This window comes from Podarcis pityusensis (genome assembly GCF_964106645.2).
Source record: "Podarcis pityusensis genome assembly, chromosome: 2".
Classification (NCBI taxonomy): Eukaryota; Metazoa; Chordata; class Lepidosauria; order Squamata; family Lacertidae; genus Podarcis; species Podarcis pityusensis.
The window spans coordinates 91,512,788-91,532,095 of NC_138029.1; positions in this window are offsets into that span (position 1 = coordinate 91,512,788).

Here is a 19,308-nt window from a genome sequence, read left to right on the forward strand (position 1 = left end):
GAAGAAGCTTCTTGTTTAAAGATCTAGGGAGGGGGTTACATGAGAAGCAGACTGAAGTAACCCCTTGCCACTAACTAAGGAAAGGATTTTCCCAACCCTTCCTTTCCTTTCCTATGTTTATGGCCATCAATCACAAGATTTTTGGAAAGGAAATGACCAGAAAAAAGCAGTTCCTGGGGGAGGGATCTTTAGTGAATGTGCTGCTAAGGTGGGGGGGGGGTGTTGTGGAGTTATGAAGAATGACGAATGGAAAAGAAAAGAAAAAAAGGGCAAACGCAAATCATTGGCCAACCTTGCATTTTGCAGAAAGTGAGTGCAAAGGTTAAAATGTATGGGAATCTGGCATCAAGGAAGAAAACATGAGTAGCCAACATTTCCAAGCAAACACCAGTAAGCAGTTCTAGCAAAGAGAACAGAGCAGAAAAGAACAAGGCTACATCAAGAACCCTTCTCCAAAGTACAGTACTGTGATTGAAGAGCCCTCGTAAAATTGTTCTCTCCGATGAAAAGCTAGACCTGTCATTGGCAAAAGCGTTCGCCCTTCCCTCATCAACATTTTCCTTATATGGCAAGTCTAAGCAGAAATGATTCCATTTTGGGGTACAAACTATCTGCACAGTTTTGTTTTGTTTTCTAAATCTCCAAATTGTCCCAAATCACTTTGGAAGTATCTGCTTCAGTTCAGGGTGTTGATGAGATTCCTGTTCAGCTTGGATACCCCAAACTGGGCTGAAAAGGTCTACAGTGGTACCTCGGGTTAAGAACTTAATTCGTTCTGGAGGTCCGTTCTTAACCTGAAACTGTTCTTAACCTGAGGTACCACTTTAGCTAATGGGGCCTCCCGCTGCCGCCGCGCCACCGCCACTTGATTTCTGTTCTCATCCTGAGGTAAAGTTCTTAACCTGAGGTACTATTTCTGGGTTAGTGGAGTCTGTAACCTGAAGTGTCTGTAACCTGAAGCGTCTGTAACCCGAGGTACCATCGTACTTGGATGGCACCACCAAGACCTCACCTGCCAATCATGTCAGCTTTTAAGTCACCCTGAGACTTCAGTAAAAGATGATAAATAAGTGAAATAATAAAAATGGTGTTGGTGATGATAACAACAGATGAAGCCACCTGGTTCCTAGGCTCTTACATCCAATGGCTGACATTCTGTTGTACCAAGCATTCAAATACTCAGTGCAAATGTGCCAGTAATGTCACTGCTGATGTGTGACCAAATCATTGTCTTCCAGTGCAAAGTCCGTCATGGCAAATCTGTTCAGGACACTGATAATCCTAATAGACGACTTGTTGCTACTGAAATGGAAAGTTCATTTCAGTCAGCCAGAGTGAATCAAAACATCTTTAAACACTCACATGTGGACCGCAGATGCAAAGTCTTTTTCTTTTCTTTTTGAAGAAGTCACCTTTGCAAATGCAAGTGCGAAAAACTTAATTTTCAAATGCAAACAAGATAAGCTGTCAGGTTGCCAACATAGTCATCTAATTTGTTGACAGAGAGATTGCAGGCAAAATTCCTATTTAGTCCCATACACCTGCACTTGTTTGCCATCTGATCAAAATTTGCAATACAGCAACCTCACTAGCAGAGAAAATTGCTTTGTGTTCTGCCAAAGTTTTCACTGATAATTTGGAACATTACAGTGCTTAGGTTTTCTGATGCCTGAAAGAGTTACCGTATTTTTTGCACCATAACACTCACTTTTTTCCTCCTAGAAAGTAAGGGGAAATGTCTGTGCGTGTTATGGAGCAAATGCCTGCGGGTGGCGGGGGGGATCTGCTGCAGTCGTGAGCAGAGGATCCATGGTTCCCCTTCCTTCCCTCCTCCGTGGTTACAAAGCATGGATCCACATGGATCCTCAGGATTTTTGCATTGGGCTACTCCAAACTCACTGTCAGATCACATGTCTGTGGCCACAGCATGAACCACAAAAATCATATATCCACTATTTCGTTTAGAATATTTTTTTTCTTGTTTTCCTCCTCTAAAAACTACGTGCGTGTTATGGTCTGGTGCGTGTTATAGAGCGAAAAATACGGTAGTTTTCAAGCACCCATTGGAGCAATGATGTGTTTCCCCATCTCTCAAAGCTCTTAACCCTTTCCCCTCCAGCTATGTGTGGATTATTTCTAGTACACCAGAGCAAACAGCTTCCAGGAAGACACAGCAGTAAATGGGTGTATTTCTTCTGCTATTTAATTTACTGAGAAAACAATGTTGATGTACCAAGTTGGGTTTAACAACAACAACAAAACTATACATTTTCATCAGATTGGAAAATATAAATTCTGACATTCTGCAGAATGATCAAGTAGCAATTTTAGCTCTCTTTTCTCCTTGGGTATCTTAAAATTAAAATGAAGAAATTCCCGGGAAAGGTGGCCACTTCTCCATGCCATGAACTAAAATCTTGGTTCACTTGTTATTTTCCTAAATCCCTTCCATTTATCATCACATTGCATCTCATCTCATTTTTTTTTTCTTTTTTAGATAAACACAGGTTAAAAGCACTTGCAAATTAAATGTCAAATAAAAATTGCCTGGGAGATTATTTGGTAGTAAAGCAAATTGCAGACACAAATGCATATCTGAAGAAAGACTCTCATACTGAAAGGTATTAATTTTCTATAGAAGGGACACAGTGCACATGTTATTTTCTTTCTTTCTTTCTTTCTTTTAAAAAAGGCAGGATGCACAATATGAATAGTTTTCTTATGTTATCTTGAACCTGTGGCTTAGTTCCACATTTTAATGGAAGGTACGCCACACTTCTCTGATATGAAGAGAGGCTTCATTCTAATGCACAAATAGAAAAATATAGGTTTGAAAGCACCTGGGAAACATCCTTGGAATTAAAAAAAATGTGGAGAGAATAATAACCTAGATCCTTTGCACTGAAAGAACATATTCCTTGAGACTGTAGAATCAAATGATTAGAAGGGACCTCGTGGACCACCTTTGCCTAAAGGAGGATGCTCTACCAGACACATCCCTAAAATCACAAGATTAGCAGTGAATACAAGCCCCACCAGCATCTGAATTTACTGTTGACAGGCAGGACAGCTATCTCAATCTCTAGAGGCCACGGCCAGTTTAAGATATCCAGGCCAGATTGTCACGCCACTGCAGTCTGAGCAGTGCAGAAAGGGGTTCACAGAGCCAAATAGTTTTTCGTGACTTTTAGATAGCCAAGCCTTTTTTTTTTTTTTTTGCTGGGCAAGGTAACCTAAGGGTCATTATGGATTTTTTTTTTAAAAAATCAGCCTCAATGAAATGTGCTTTGAAAGCAATTTAGAAGGCATTGCCATGCTTTGTCCGTATGATCCACCAAACTGATCATGAGAAAGAATTAACTTCCATGGCAAAGTTCAAGGAGTTCAATCAGGCTGCCTTGCTCTGGGCCAACCCAGGGACTCTCCCCCACCCCCACTGGCAGAGGAAGAGGAGTGGGGGGTGGGGAAGTGCACTGCACCCAGTGGGGTGACATCGCGGCTGCCCCCAGCCCCCAGGACATGCACCATGCCCCCAGGATGCATGCCACGCCCCTGCTGGCGGCACACCATGCCCCCGGGACACGTACCAGCCCTGCCCCCACCTGCTCTCCACCCCCCGGTGCCGGAGCCACGGCCCACCCCAACACGAATCCAATCACAAATTAGTATGGGGATAGGGCTAGTGTTTGATTAGGGTTTATTCAGACTAATTAAACATAGGGGAGAGGTGATATTGTCTCTCTTTGCCATCATGAAGTATGACTATAAAGGGCATCAGTGAAATTATACTGAGAAGTAAGCCCAATTAAGTTCATAAAGGGCTTACTCCCAGTGTGCATAGAATTGCAGTTGAAAGATGAATTTACTGCATATCTCAAGGGAGGAATATTGTTTCCAGATTTTCTCTTGGGTTACAAAGCAGCACTATTCAGAGGATTCAAAAGTAGAAAGCTTTTATCGCCCAAATAGCTGAAGATTTGTCTTTGTACTCAGGCCATGATCTAGATTCCATTTATTCCAGGGATGTCCCACTAAAGTTAACAAAATTTGCTCCACAGTAAGTGGGCCACGGCTTCTGTGACCAAATATTGAGCCATATAAAATCCGAATTTCTGTTTTATTTTTTCCTCAGAGCCAAGGAATCCCTTGAAGTAAATAATTTTCATAAGCACAGTAAATTTGTTTAGCTAACCCTAAACACACAATTTTCATGTCCTTTGAAGTGTGTTTTGTAACGTAAGGGAGCCTTAGGCAACCTTGCATCAACAAGGATAAAGTAAGCAGGTTTTTTGGGGGTGGGGGGGAATAGACATTTGATGAATCAAAGTTGTAAAAATTAGGAAGGAACACAGGAAGCTGCTTCATATCAGGACATACCAATGGTCTGTCTAGTTCAGCAGTATTCACTGGAATGCCAGGGTTTCAAAATGGAGTCCCTATCTGGAGATGTTGGGGAATAAACCTCTCACCTTCTGCATGCAAACCTTCTAGTACTCAGTTACAGCCGACAAAGTTAAAAATAATGGGAAATCACTCATACTGATGTTAAACAACATCCTCAACAAGCAATTTTACCAAACTAATTGTCTGGTTTTCTCTCTGAAAGGTAATGATCAGCCGAAATGCTTTCAATCCTAATATAAACCATAACAATGAAAGAAAGACTAAACTGTATCTTGATATCTTTTATCTGTTTAAGAAGATGAACATAATCTGACTTGCTTCTGGGGTTTACAGAGTTCTGCTTAAAAAATCTAAAATCCTAAGGCCAACTGAAAGAAATCATTCAGCCCAAGTGATGCAACAGTGGATAAAGCATTTATCCATAGATATCCATAGATTCCTATAATAATATATTATTTATACCCGCCTATCTGGCTGCGTTTTCCCAGCCACTCTGGGCGGATCCCAACAGATTAAAAACAGAATAAAACATCAAACGTTAAAAACTTCCCTAAACAGGGCTGCCTTCAGATGTCTTCTAAAAGTCAGATAGTTGTTTTTCATTGACATCTGATGGGAGGGCATTTCACAGGGCAGGCACCACCACCGAGAAGGCCCTCTGCCTTGTTCCTACTCACTAACCCTGCACTTTCTGAAGTCAGGTGAAAAGCTATTCCTTATTGTACGTAGCATGTCCATGAGGCCGACTAAGGCAGCCACCGTGGTGTAGTGGTTAAGAGCGGTAGACTCGTAATCTGGTGAACTGGGTTCGATTCCCCGCTTCTCCACATGCAGCTGCTGGGTGACCTTGGGCTAGTCACACTTCTCTGAAGTCTCTCAGGCCCACTCATCTCACAGAGTGTTCGTTGTGGGGGAGGAAAGGAAAGGAGATTGTTAGCTGCTTTGAGACTCCTTAAAGGTAAAGGTAAAGGGACCCCTGACCATTAGGTCCAGTCGTGGCTGACTCTGGGGTTGCAGCGCTCATCTCGCTTTATTGGCCGAGGGAGCTGGTGTACAGCTTCCAGGTCATGTGGCCAGCATGATGAAGCCGCTTCTGGCGAACCAGAGCAGCGCACGGAAACGCTGTTTACCTTCCCACCGGAGTGGTACCTATTTATCTACTTGCACTTTGATGTGCTTTCAAACTGCTAGGTTGGCAGGAGCAGGGACCGAGCAACGGGAGCTCACCCCATCGTGGGGATTCGAACCGCCAACCTTCTAATCAGCAAGTCCTAGGCTCTGTGGTTTAACCCAGAGTGCCACCTGTGTCCCGCTTTGAGACTCCTTAGGGTAGTGATAAAGTGGGATATCAAATCCAAACTCCTCCTCCACTTCAAGAAGCAGAATCCAAGGAGAAGTGGATTCCAGGTTCCTCCAGAGGCCTCTGCATTATTTTGCAGGGCTATCGAGAGATCTCGCTGGAACTGCAACCACACAGCCCTGGTAAGCGAGACTTTGGCGGGGGTGGCAAAGGGGGTGGGGCAGGGTGGCGCCTTTCCATTTTGCCTCAGGCAGTGAAATGGGACAGCTGCCAATTCCATGCAGCAAGCCCAGCCCCACCCCCATGCTCCCATCTCCTTAAGGGTCATATACCAAATCTCTCCCGATAATCTCCTTTGAGAAGGGCCATAGGTAGCTCATCTGCTGTGCATACAGGAGGTTCTACAACTCCTGGCACCTCAAGGTAGGGCTAGAAGAGACGCCTTCTGAAATCCTGGACAGCTTCTGCTAGTCCATATAAACAATACTGAGCTAGATGGACCAATGTTCTGACTCAGGATAATGCAGTTTCCTATGTTCCTCCCCAATATGAACACCATTCCTCACTCTTAATAGGTGATATGTTTTCCTACTTAAGCCTTCCTATGTGGTACTTACAGGTAGTCTATTTAGCAGGAATTTAAGCATTTCATGTGTAATGCCATATATATTGTCATATATATTGCCCTTGACATAAACTTTCATGAACATTATTTGAAAAGAGAAACCAGCAAGTACCATATAATGTCCTTCAACTTTGGTTATTTTACACTCCTGGTTACTTAGGTTCCACTATCTTTTCATGTATCTATTTATAATCTATCTATCTATCTATCTATCTATCTATCTATCTTATCTATCATCTATCATCTATCATCTATCACTTTTTACTGGTCTATATTACATTATATTTACTGAGTATACTAATGATTCTGTGGTCTCGTAGCCTTGAAATGAATTAAAGTTTCACTGTATTTCAATTTGGCTTAATCGGGCAAATTCTGACTTGTTAAATTACTTGTCATAACAGATCTTTCACTTGTTTCTCCACCAATTTGTTTCTCACGTTCTCGTTGACTAATGTGTCAATCGAAGTCCACAGACAAACAATAAACATTGCTTAGTCTCCGGATAATTACTACTAATTTTATCATTAAAGCAAATTTGTAAAGTATCCTTTCGGGGGGGGGGGGGGATAGTGATGGTTAGAAACTTAGGAATTTCATGTAATTGACAAAGCAAAATGAAGATTTAAAGAGTCTCTGATATGCACACATCTCCCAAACCTCACAGCTCGTGCGATTTCTGTATGTTTTCTTTTCCATTACTCTTGATTAGTGAGATACTTGGGAATAAATAGAAGAGCTCTCATTTATAATTAGGCGCCTGTCCTGTCTGATTAGTTCACTCATCTAGAATGGCATCGAATCTTGATGTCCTGAGAGAAAAAAATGTGTTGATTGTTATACTACCAAGGAGAAAACACACTTGAGAATAGAAAAGGTTTTGCTGAGCCCCCAAACCATTGTAAGAAAGGCTGGTTCTTGTGCTCGGTGAACACCAAAATGCTCACTCCTAAAAGCATTTGTGGCCATCAAAGGTTGAAGTCAAACATTCAGGAATCCTCAAGAAGCTCTTTGAGTGTTCAGCTTTAATGCTCAAAAGATGCAAAAACAGATCATCACTGTCCCTCAAGGTTAAACAAAAAACACTTCATGTTGGTGAAGGCTAGCAGAGGAAGAAGCATCATAGAGTTGGAAGGGACTCTGAGATCCAACAATGACTAGAGAAACCTCTTGAGGTAAGTCAGTCGCCACATACCTGAGAGCTAGCATGTTATACCACACTTCTTAATGAGTACACATGTATAGGAATACACACACACACACACACACACACACACACATGCCTCTGCTGCTAGGGAAGCTGCGGTTGGGTTAAAAGTCCAACTGGGAAGAAAATGGGATAGCAGATGGAGGAGGGCAGGGCAGGTGGAAACAGAATTATGGTTTGGGGACATCTCAACATGTGCTATACCCACTTCAACTGAAATGTCAGAACTGGTGCATGCCCAGTTTGCATCTATGTGGGGAAGGGGCTGATGTGCACCAGCACATTATGTGCTTTAATCAAATCAGAGTGCACAAAGACATCCTGATTTCATCTAATAATGATGGCACTTATCAAATTGCTCAAATGCTAAAGCCCTATTCAGGCATTACATTGCATTCATTGAACTAGATGACCCTTGGGGAACCTTTAACTCTTTGATTCTAGACATTCCAAGAAAACACAGGGGGATGAAGAATGGAGGCGGTGCAGGGTTGCACACACACATGAAGGTGTGTGAAGACAATTCTGAGCCAGATGTACTAATGGCAGTAAGAGCATCCATGACTATCAACTTTACTATATAGTTTCAACTTAAAATATTTAATATATTTCTTACAATTTATGTTCAGTAGTAATCATACAGCAGTAGAATATATATGTATAAGTTTCACTTCTCATTCAGAACTGAAGGGTTGTACAATATTGAGCTATTTCATTTTTTAAAAATATTTCTTATTTATATATATATATATATATATTCCAAACAAAACATAACATCTCCTCTCATCTTATACAACATTTTGGCTATAAGCCTAGGACTTCCATCAACCACATCTAATGATTTTCAACCTTCATCATTTAGCCTTGCATTTCATTATTTTCACTATTATATTGCAGGGAAAATTTATGAGAATGGATTTTAAGTTATGGAATATTGAAAGTAATAGTGATATCGAGCTATTTCAATGGGGCATCTGAAAGCAATTTATAAAAATCTTTGAAAAAATGAAACCGTTACTGATTATTATAATATTATTATTGTTATTATTATTGTTTACACAGCATTATGCAAAGAAATAAATTGGGAACATATATGTTCTGTGCAAAAATGTTGAAGAATATGCAAATGCTTTATTGAAAATTTAAAATGTTATGCTGAGATCAGGTAGTTTACAAACGTTTAATGAAACAATAAATATAAATTTGTTTTCGTTATGCCCAAAGCATACTTATTGAAATATTTTGTCACATGGATAGCCAATTCATTGCTCGATTATATTTACTGCCTAAATTAATATATCTCTATTTCAGATGTACTGTAAATAAGAGCTGACACTTCCTGACAACTTAAACAAGGAACAGGATTTCTAATTTAAGATTCCCCCAAAAGAGAATTTACAGTTTTCTGAAGGGTATGGGGTTAAATAGTTCAAGGAGGGGTGAGAAATACACCCATAGACAAAATTTGCATGCAATGCCCTTTAGCTTCCGGTTACAAATCAGCTGTATTCTGGCTGGAATCAATTTAGAACAGAGGTGTTACCACTTACTTCTGAAAGGATAGAAAATCCCATAAGCAAGCCAGCAAGTTGGGTTCTGGGTGTTGCCTTTTTTAATGTGTACAGCCCTAAATTGTACCAATGTGAATTTATGTTCTCACTTGTTTCCCCTCACCTCGAGACCTTTTTATGTGTGCATTCTTTCTCAGGGTAGAGTTTTAATTAAAACAATGTTCTCAGCTAATCCTATGAGAGAATTTTTTAGTGGAAAAAACTCCACATCTATCCCTCCCTAGCTAATTCTGCCAGGAATGCTTGTTGAAAGTAATCAAATAAACTTGGAGGTAAACATTGACAAAACTCCACTATTAAAATTGAAGGGGAGGCATGCTATTCTTTAGAGTGCATTATTCTATAATGTTGAATGCACTGAAATGATGGCATAGTAAAAAAAAAAAAGAAGCCTATATAAGCCTATTCGAGTTTCCAATGTACCGTATTTTTCGTTCTATAAGACACACCAGACCATAAGACGCACCTAATGTTTGGAGGAGGAAAACAAGAAAAAAAATATTCTGAATCCCAGAAGCCAGAACAGCAAGAGAGATTGCTGCGCAGCGAAAGCAGCGATCCCTCTTGCTGTTCTGGCTTCTGGGATAGCTGCGCAGCCTGCATTCGCTCTATAAGACGCACACACATTTCCCCTTACTTTTTAGGAGGGAAAAAGTGAGTCGTATAGAGCAAAAAATACGGTAATAATTCCTAAGTCCCTCCTTACAGCGGGTCACAGGCCAGTGACGGCTGGGGGAAAGTGAGTGAAGCAAAAGTTGGTGGAGTAAATGAGTGTTAGTACGTTCATATATCCCTCGCTATTCTTCGTGTGCCTCCTCCTCGAGAGGTCAGGAGGGTGGTAACATGAGAACGGGCCTTTTCTGCAGTGGTTCCCTGTTTGTGGAATACTCTCCCCAGGGAAGTTCGCCTGGTGCCTTCACTATACACCTTTAGGCACCAGGCAAAAACGTTCCTTTTTAACCAGGCCTTTGCTTGACTTGACCTACATCCTATATCCTTTTTTAAGATGCTGGCTCTTTTTTTTTAGGGGGGGGGTTATTGGGTTGTTGTTTTCATTTTGATTTTATGTATTTGATATTTTATGTGAAACGCCCTGAGACCTTCAGGTATAGGGCGGTATAGAAATTAAATTAAAAATAATAATAAATGATAATAATTCCCCTTCCAGGCAAACCAGAAGCATTATAGAATTCAGGGGCAAAATCTAGCCAAGAAAAATCACCCAAAGAGGGCCATTGTGGGTGTGGCTATGGAGAATGGGTTGCCATGGGGACAGTCCTGAAGGACAGATGGAGAGGCCAACACAGGTGACTACCAGAGCACTGAACGGCTTTGGCTGGGGAGGGCAGGATATAAATAAATTTTTATTATTATTTTTAGTAGTAGTAGTAGTAGTAACAGTTGCTAGGTTCTCCTGGACTGTGTTACTGAACTACACAATCAGCAGCAGAAGCAAAAACAAGAAAACTTCATTTGTGAAGCTGCCCAAATTGATCTCTGTGGCCAGCCTTGCATTAATGTTCTCTTTTTATTATTCACAAGAATATCTATAACATCAGTGAACCATGCAACAGATAGTGTTCATGGAAGTGCTTGTTATCAGATCCATGTGTGCAGATGCTTGCCAGTCCTTGGACCTGCCACAGTTTCTGAGGAGCCGAACCAAGCTCACTGAGCGCAAGCAAGAACATTCCTTTTACAATGAGCTAAAACTGGGACAGGTAGGTTACAAAGCATCCTGATAGCTGCTCAGTTTGAGATGGGTTCAAGGGCTTGCGGTTGTCAGACTATTCCAGATTTCCTGATTACAAAAACCAGGTTTCAAAATGCTCCAGTCATACTAAGAGGCTCACTAACAAGCATCTTCTGTGAGTGGGAAATTGAGTCTAGCAGTACTTAAGGCAAGCAGCCTTGGATAATGATGATTAGGAGTGAAAATACTGGAAGCCAGAAGGAAGGGGGCACATCTCCTCCCCCCCCCCTTAGCAAAACAAAAAGAAGACTCTGTACTCAACCTAAAAGCATCACTGAAGAAAGTGGAAAGGAATGCGGTGGAGGGAGTAACAGAATGGTGACTCAGTCTAGATGTTAACAGGATTTGGTTTCCCAAAGTTTGTTTGTTTGTTAGTTTACATTTAAAAGCCACTTAATGATAAAAAAAAACTTTCCAAATAGTGTACTGCTTCTGTGCTCTATGCTTCCTTCCATTGAAGCATCTGGAAGATTTCGTATCTTTCATTGAATAAACTGCCCCATTGCAATAACCTCAGGAAATGTTTTTCATTTGAAAGGTTGCAGGGAGACAGGGATGTCAGCTACAGAGTGCTTGAACTATCTAGAGATCTGCCACAGCAACAACAGCAATAGCAAGAACATTTGTTCAGCTGTATCTGCTACATTTTCACAAGTTTCTTTTTAAACTGAGGAGCAACAAGTGCTTACAATCAAAAATCATTCTTATCAGTGTATACTAGTAATCAGATCTAGTGAATCCCAGTGGTTACAGGTAGGAAAGGTTTGCTGCAGTACCACAAAGCTGTTAGTAGTTGGAACTCTGTCTTAACAATTCAGTGGAAAAGAAACACCCCAAAGCCCATACTTAATTTATAATGGTGCTGACCTTGGTGCTGAAAAAATGAAGCTGTGGCAGGAAAAAGCTACATTACTAATGTAAGTTGTGGTCACCTAAGAATGCTGATGTACAGTGGTACCTCGGGTTAAGAACTTAATTCGTTCCGGAGGTCCGTTCTTAACCCGAAACTGTTCTTAACCTGAAGCACCACTTTAGGTAATAGGGCCTCCTGCCGCTGCTGCGCTGCCGGAGCACGATTTCTGTTCTCATCCTGAAGCAAAGTTCTTAACCTGAGGTAATATTTCTAGGTTAGTGGAGTCTGTAACCTGAAGCGTATGTAACCTGAAGCGTATGTAACCCGAGGTACCACTGTATTTCCACATGACCAAAACTAGGGGACTTTATAAAACTGGATTTCCACAGATAAATAAGGTAATTAATGTAGCCAGAAATTCTTTTTCAGGTTTCCTGCACTTGCTTCTTTTGTTTGACACTGGAAGGGATTAAGTTACAGTAAGTTAGGGATTAAGTTACAGTTAAGTTAGCAGTAAAATCATTTTGGGCATTCAGGTTCATTTCCCCCCTATATTGTTTCTTTCTCGCTTTCTTGTGAGCAATAGGTCAACCATTCACAGGTAACAATGGAAATGGTGCACATATTTTTTCTTAGCATCTTTAAATATTTGTGGTTGGTTGTTTATTATATTTGAGCAGTCTTTTTGAAAATCTGGAGGCTCTTGGAAACCACGGGCAAGCTGCGGGGAGGGGTGAACCTTGAGGAGCCTGTATGTGACACAGGTTAGGTGATCCTTATCTATATATATCGGAGTGGGTCTTTTGTTTTAATTGCCATATGTCTTCATCTGTCACAAGCTGTTTGTCAAGACGGGCAGACGCTTCCTAATAAAATCCCCAAATACACAGTAAAAATATTAATGAGCTGAAGCAAAGAGGTGTTTGATTGATAGTGGCATCAACTTCATCTCGGAAGACAGAGTAATCAAGAAGCATTTTGAAAGACTGTATGTCACTCAGCCCTTAGAGTATTGTTTCTTCTTGGGAAAACTAATTTAGCTTGTACAGAAAACACCAAAGAAATATGAAATAAGAGTTGGTTGGTTGGATTTTGGGCATCACACGGCAGGACAGAGTCTCAAACAACTATGTGCTCTCCCGAGTCCATCTTCTCAGCATGTTCGCACTTTTGTCTCCTCAACATCTACGTTGGCTTGGTAATGTCCACAGAATGGAAGATGGAAGGATCCCCAAGGACATGCTCTGCAGGGAGCTGGCTTTGGAAGAAATGCCATTATGCCCCTGTGGCAGCAAAACTTAATGCCTTCATCTGTCCCACCTGCAATAGAACATATCTCGCCCATATCAGTCTCTACAGCCACAGCAGCCACTGTAACTCTCCAATGGTTTGACTTTACCCGTGAAGGCGCACTCTTCCATTGTCTCCTGAGACAGATGGATACCAACCAACGGTTGGATTGTCCTGGTTAATTTTATGTAGACTTGCAAGATGTATACATACAATGGACAAGTGCAACAACTAAGATGCATGTGGAAGGGTGCCTGGTTTGCTTCTAGGGGCACTCATTTTTAAAGAGGTTTACTTAATAATGTGCCTTCCTAAAATCCCAACTTCATGAGGTTGATCTGAAACATCTTATAGGAATATTAAGTTTCACTAGGTGGTTTCCTGAAATGTATGTCTATGATGAATGCATCATTGTTTTCCTGGTCATTCTACATTTGAAAAATAAGCATTGCTTTATATCATTCTGGACCTATTAGAGAATCACTTTAGCTTTAGTATGATTGTGTTAATTAATTGATGCAAGTTAGTGGACAAGCAAGGCACACAGATCCCTTTGGCCATGGGGTTGATAAGCTCATGCCAACTTCAGGATGGGAGGAAGCTATGAAACTGGAGGTGGTATAAGCTTATCATCTGAATTACAAAGTGATCTGCATTGCTTGCCATCAACCAGCATTCATTAATTCAAGTTAAAAGAGAGTCTGTGGTCTACAACATTCAAAGCTCTCTCTCTCTCTCTCTCTCTCTCTCTCTCTCTCCATAGATAGATAGATATAGATAGATAGATAGATAGATAGATAGATAGATAGATAGATATTACAGTGTCGGTCTGAGTGTAAAGTACTGTAACTGCCAAATGTCTGTTTATATCTGGATAAATGAAAGAAAGAAGAGATAGGCTTGTTTTAGACCAGTGGTTTGCAAACACTTTTCCCCCTTGGACCACTTGAAAATTGCCAATGGTCCTGGAAGAAAAACTGAATGGTTTTTCTTCCAGTTGCAGGAATTGTAATGCTACTTCTTTTATTTCTTATATATTGTATTTCATTGTATTATGATTTGAATTCCATAGAATTCAAATTGTAATACAGTAAAATGCAATATAAGAAATTAAAGAAGCAATAAAATACAATTAAATATGTACATATGGAATGTGGTGGGTGAGCTATATCCCGTTTTCAATCAGAAAATCAACAAACTTGTTGCAGACCGCCTGAAGGAAGGCTGTGGACCACTGGTAGTCCATGGTCTACTGTTTGGGAACTCCTGCTTCAGACATGTAGAAGCTTGGGCTCACCTCTCTTCCCCTCTCCAGTGTGGCTCTAAGGAGAAGACTTCCTGTTTTTTACTAGGTGTGGTTCACATTTACAAAATGAGGGAAGGACTGTAGCTCACTGTGTGGCATGCAAAAGATCCTAGGTTTGATCTCCAGGTAGGACTGGGGAGAAAAGCTGTGCGATACCTTGGAGAATGGTTGTCAGTCAGTGTTGACAATACTGAACTAGATGGATCAATGAGTTGGTATAAGATGGCTTCATATGATCTCATATCCCCAAAGGACAAACTGGTTGATTTAATCATATTTATTTAAACACACACACAAGCAAGGAACAAAATATGGCTTAATAGCCCACATGATCTTTTCAAACATAACAATAAACTGAAGTGAGTGAAAATCAGGAAGTGAATGCTTCCAATCTCACAGCCTCACCAAGAGGGAGTGAGCAGCACATGAGCCATAGTTTAGTGTTATGGAGAGACAGAAGGAAGAGAAGGCAGCTCTAAGAAAATCTGTTAGCAGAAGGTACAAGGGTGCTTTGGTGTGATGTTGCTGTGAGCCTGGAACTGATAAGTGTTTTGTGCACTGAGCTACAACAGAGAACATGCCATTGGCTCTTTAGGATTGTTCAGCCCAAGCCCATCATAGAACAGGTTGAATATGACCTTCTTGGTCAGATGCCTCACCTGCGTGCACAAGATGGCAGGCTCGGTCACTCTTCCAATTTGATATGGCTTTCAGATGATACCGCAGAGATGTGACAGAATAAAGTGTGGGCGTTAACCATTGGACAACCCCCTGTCACCTGCCACAATGTCTGCTTAGCACTGATATCAAATATAAAACTTTCCTTTTGACATATTTCAGCTCTTTCCCATTGCAGCATGGTTTTGATGATCTGCATTCTGTGAATATTAATGAAGTAAATTATCTCTGAACTCTTCCAACTGTGCCCAAACAACAGGAACCCACATGCCTCATTAGACTCCCGTCGAGCAAAAACGTTAAAGTGGCTTTTCTTTTAATTTTAATTAAAACAAATTGGATAGACTTTTTGATTTTCCAAAAATAATCATCACCAAAATTACTTAAAGCTCACACCCTTTGAAGTTAGATACAAAGTAACTCTTGTTAGGTGTCATGGGTGGGCTCATTTCCACCACTTTGGCCTCTAGCCTTACCTATGGCCATTTGTTATCTCTAGGTCTGTGGCAGTGACATACATGAATACACCCCGATGCAGCCTTCCTGGTGCATGGAGAGCATCCTTTGTCTGCGTGGAGCTGGCTTCTTCTAACCCCAACCTCCTTCCTATCCAGTTTCTTAGGAAAATATTTGTTTAATCTTTTTTATTATTTAAAAGCATTTGCAAAAAAACTGCTTGTTTTGGGGTCACAACCCTATGATCATCTGTAGAGTACAATGTAATGAGTAAAATGTGTCCAGGTTATGAAAGTGATAATACAGGGGCAGGCAATCTTTCAGGTCACTTGTTCCAAGTTGTTCAGGGCTTTATATGTTCACAACAAAACCTTGAGCAAGGCCTGAAAGCTGATTGACAGCCAGTAGCCACAATGCTTTTTGGAGATCACGGTTCCTCAGTACTGCTCATGTATCTAGTCACCTGCCCCTTTCCACTACATGCTTTTCTTCTGCAAGCAGAATTGTTTTTATTCCATGAATGATTTTTCTTCTTCAGATTTCACTGGTTTTTCCCCTTCTGAAATGATCCCTTAGTTTCTGAGAGCATATCTTTGTTGGGAGCAAGGGAGAAGATTGAGCAGCCTGGTGGCAAGAACGGTGGGGCAAGTCTCTTTGTCGCAATAGATGTAGGGCTCAATTCAGCTCAAATGAAGCACATGAGTGTCTCAGCGATTTCAAATGGGATTTCAAATGGGAGACGTGCTGAACTCTCTTCCATTATGCATGTGCTTATCTCTCCCCCATTGATGTCAATGAGACCTCAATGTGCTTCAGTTTGATTGGATTGTGCCCTTACATTTTTATTTCGGCACTTCAGTGAGCTGATGAATATGTAAATATGGGAAGAGCCATAATTGTATTTCTCAGGGATAAGTCTGGTTCATTGATCATTACATTCTTTCCCAGCAAACCTCATGATAAATTTTTCCTGTATTCTGAATTGTATCGTTAGGATTTGTAGGAACCTCTCAAGGCAGTATTAGAATATGAGGCAGCTGGGTAAATCGTAATGAGATTGCTTAGAACATCCTAGCATAATGAGACAGGTGTGAGCCTGACGGGCAAACACATGGATAGTCATGAGTTTTCCATGAAAGCCGTCTGCAGGGACCTCCTTACAAGAGAATGAAACTGGAGGAGGAGGCTCACAGCAGCCCTGAGAGGCAGGCATGGTTGTCATCAAAAGAAACTTTATAAGATCCTTCCATTAGCCATGCTCCCCCTTCCCTAACTCCAGAAATGGACACGTTGGCAATAATGGTCAATGTTTTGTGGGAGGAGGGCATGTCTAGCTAAATAAGAAATCATCTGTTAACTAATAAGGACCTACTTGTGTGCACCTGCCTGGAATTATGCTTCTCAACAGCAGTAACATAAAGGTTGTCATATTACATGCACTAATTGGGGTTGCCGTTTATATACAGAATGTTTCCACGATGCATTTAGAATTGGCCAATAGCCACTGCCAGCAGATGTCTCTGAATCACTCTGAATCCAGGAGGAATAACGCCTGCGAGGTAAGAACAGATTTCTTTTCTTTTTCTTTCTTTCTCTCTTCTTTTTTGAAATGTAAAATGGATGGGATGTGTTGCATGAGATATTTTATACAGAAAGAATCAAGTTTTCAATTGGTGTATGCTCGCTGAATGTCAGTTCCTGAGTTACAGGGTTCACAGGTACCTAGAGGCAGAAAGCTCTGTGGCTGGAATGGAAACTTGGCTTTTTCCCTCAAGCAGGCAGCCACAATTCATTAAGCCTAAAACACATCCCTAATAGATGTTTACCCAACCCTTTTCAAATATTCCAGTAATGGGAAGTTGCCTTGTCTTCTCAACTTCCTCCATTGGCCTAAATAAGTGTTTTCTTGTGTTGGTTCCTTATGAAAGAAAGGGGGGGAGCAAACTTTTCTCCTGGGGCAACGGAAGGCACAGTTAAAGCAAGTCTTCAGCTTACATGTGCATCAGCATTGTGACTGCCAATACTGTATTTACTTTACCTAGACGGCGCTGCAAGGAGTGTCTGCAATATTTACCAAGACTGACCATTATCTATTTAAATGTTTTTAACCACCTTTCATTCATACCATTAAGGCTCTTAAGTGGATGCATGGATAAGATCAAAACAGACCAGCGATATGCACATAAAAATGCACTTAGCTAAATGTGTCCCCCCCCCCCAAAAAAACAGATTGATGAACAACTGGCGGCTTAGGAAGAGATGGCTAGGTAAAGGTAAAGGACCCCTGGATGGTTAAGTTCAGTCAAAGGTGACTATGGGGTTGCGGCGCTCATCTTGCTTTCAGCTGAGGGAGCCGCCGTTTGTCCACAGACAGCTTTCCAGGTCATGTGGCCAGCATGACTAAAATGCTTCTGGTGCAATGGAACACTGTGACAGAAACCAGAGCGCACGGAAACACCATTTACCTTCCCACCACAGTTGTACCTGTCTACTTGCACTTTGGGGCATGCTTTCGAACTGCTAGGTTGGCAGGAGCTGGGACAGAGCAATGGGAGCTCACCCTGTTGTGTGGATTCAAACCACCGACCTTCTGATCAGCAAGCCCAAGAGGCTCCGTGGTTTAGACCACAGCACCACCTGCATCCTGAAGAGATGGTTAATGCTTAAACAGCATAGAAGGTATCAGGTTTGACTAAACCTCTACTGCAGGGGATCTTTCTTATTCTGTTAAGGGTCACATTCTCTCACAAATGTTGGAAGCCACATGTGGACAAGGGCTAGAGCCAAAGGTCAACTGAGTGTGAAGTGCTGCAGGATTGCATTCCCCCCCCCCCATGTGCAGACACACATCATTGCCATGACAAAGGGTGGTAAAATGATGCCCCACATTTTCAATGTAGTCCAAAATTCTAAGGCATGGGTTGCAGGCATATAATTGTAGTGTCCGTTCTTAAGATCTGCTCTGCAGCACACCTGGATGGGAGATTGCTAGCAGAAATCTTTCATCTATGGAGAACCAGTGTGCAGTAGTGGTTAGAGTGTTGGGCCAGGACCTGGAAGACTCAAGTTATAATCCCCACTCAGCCATGAAATTCCTTGGATGACCTTGGTCACTCCCTGCCCCTCAACCCAACCTAACACACAGGGTTGTTGTGAGGATAAAATGGAGAGAGGGGGAACCTTGTACACCACCTTGGGCTCCTTGGATGTGTACTATAATTTCTTTGAAAGAAAGATGGCATATAAATTGAATTAGTTAATAGTATGGACACATGGTTATCCAAGTCTTATTAGTGACTGAACCTATTAATAATCAGGATTAATTAATCTGGAATAAATAAATAAAAACAGATTAACACAAGATTCGAAGAGCCCCCTGTTCATATGAACCAACGAGGGGCTAATGTCTTGAAAGAGCAGGCATTTTACATTAACAGCTTGATACTGTCCATTTGTCTCTTGTTGAAAGTGTTCGCTGAACAGCTTGAAACCATATTAACATGCCTATTAATCATTTTCATAAGAATTGGACATGTGCCACAACTCTTATTGCTTAGTAATCAAGCAATTCTTCTTCTTCTTTTTGTTCCAGGCAAGTGAGTCTGAATAAATTTCTGTGTTTTCTTTTATACTGCATACAGCAGGAGTGGACAACCTTTTTATTCAGGCTTAGGACTGCAGACCCTCATAGGACACCTTCTAAGGGTCTCAGGACTGTGGTGGGAAGGACCATAGCCACCCCTACTGTCTTTATGACACAGCTTCCCTCTGTCAAAAGTTATACTGGCGTCTCACCACTTGCGTGGGGGTTAGGTTACGTTCCCGGTTACCGTGTGTATACATGAAATAACATACAGTAGGGAAC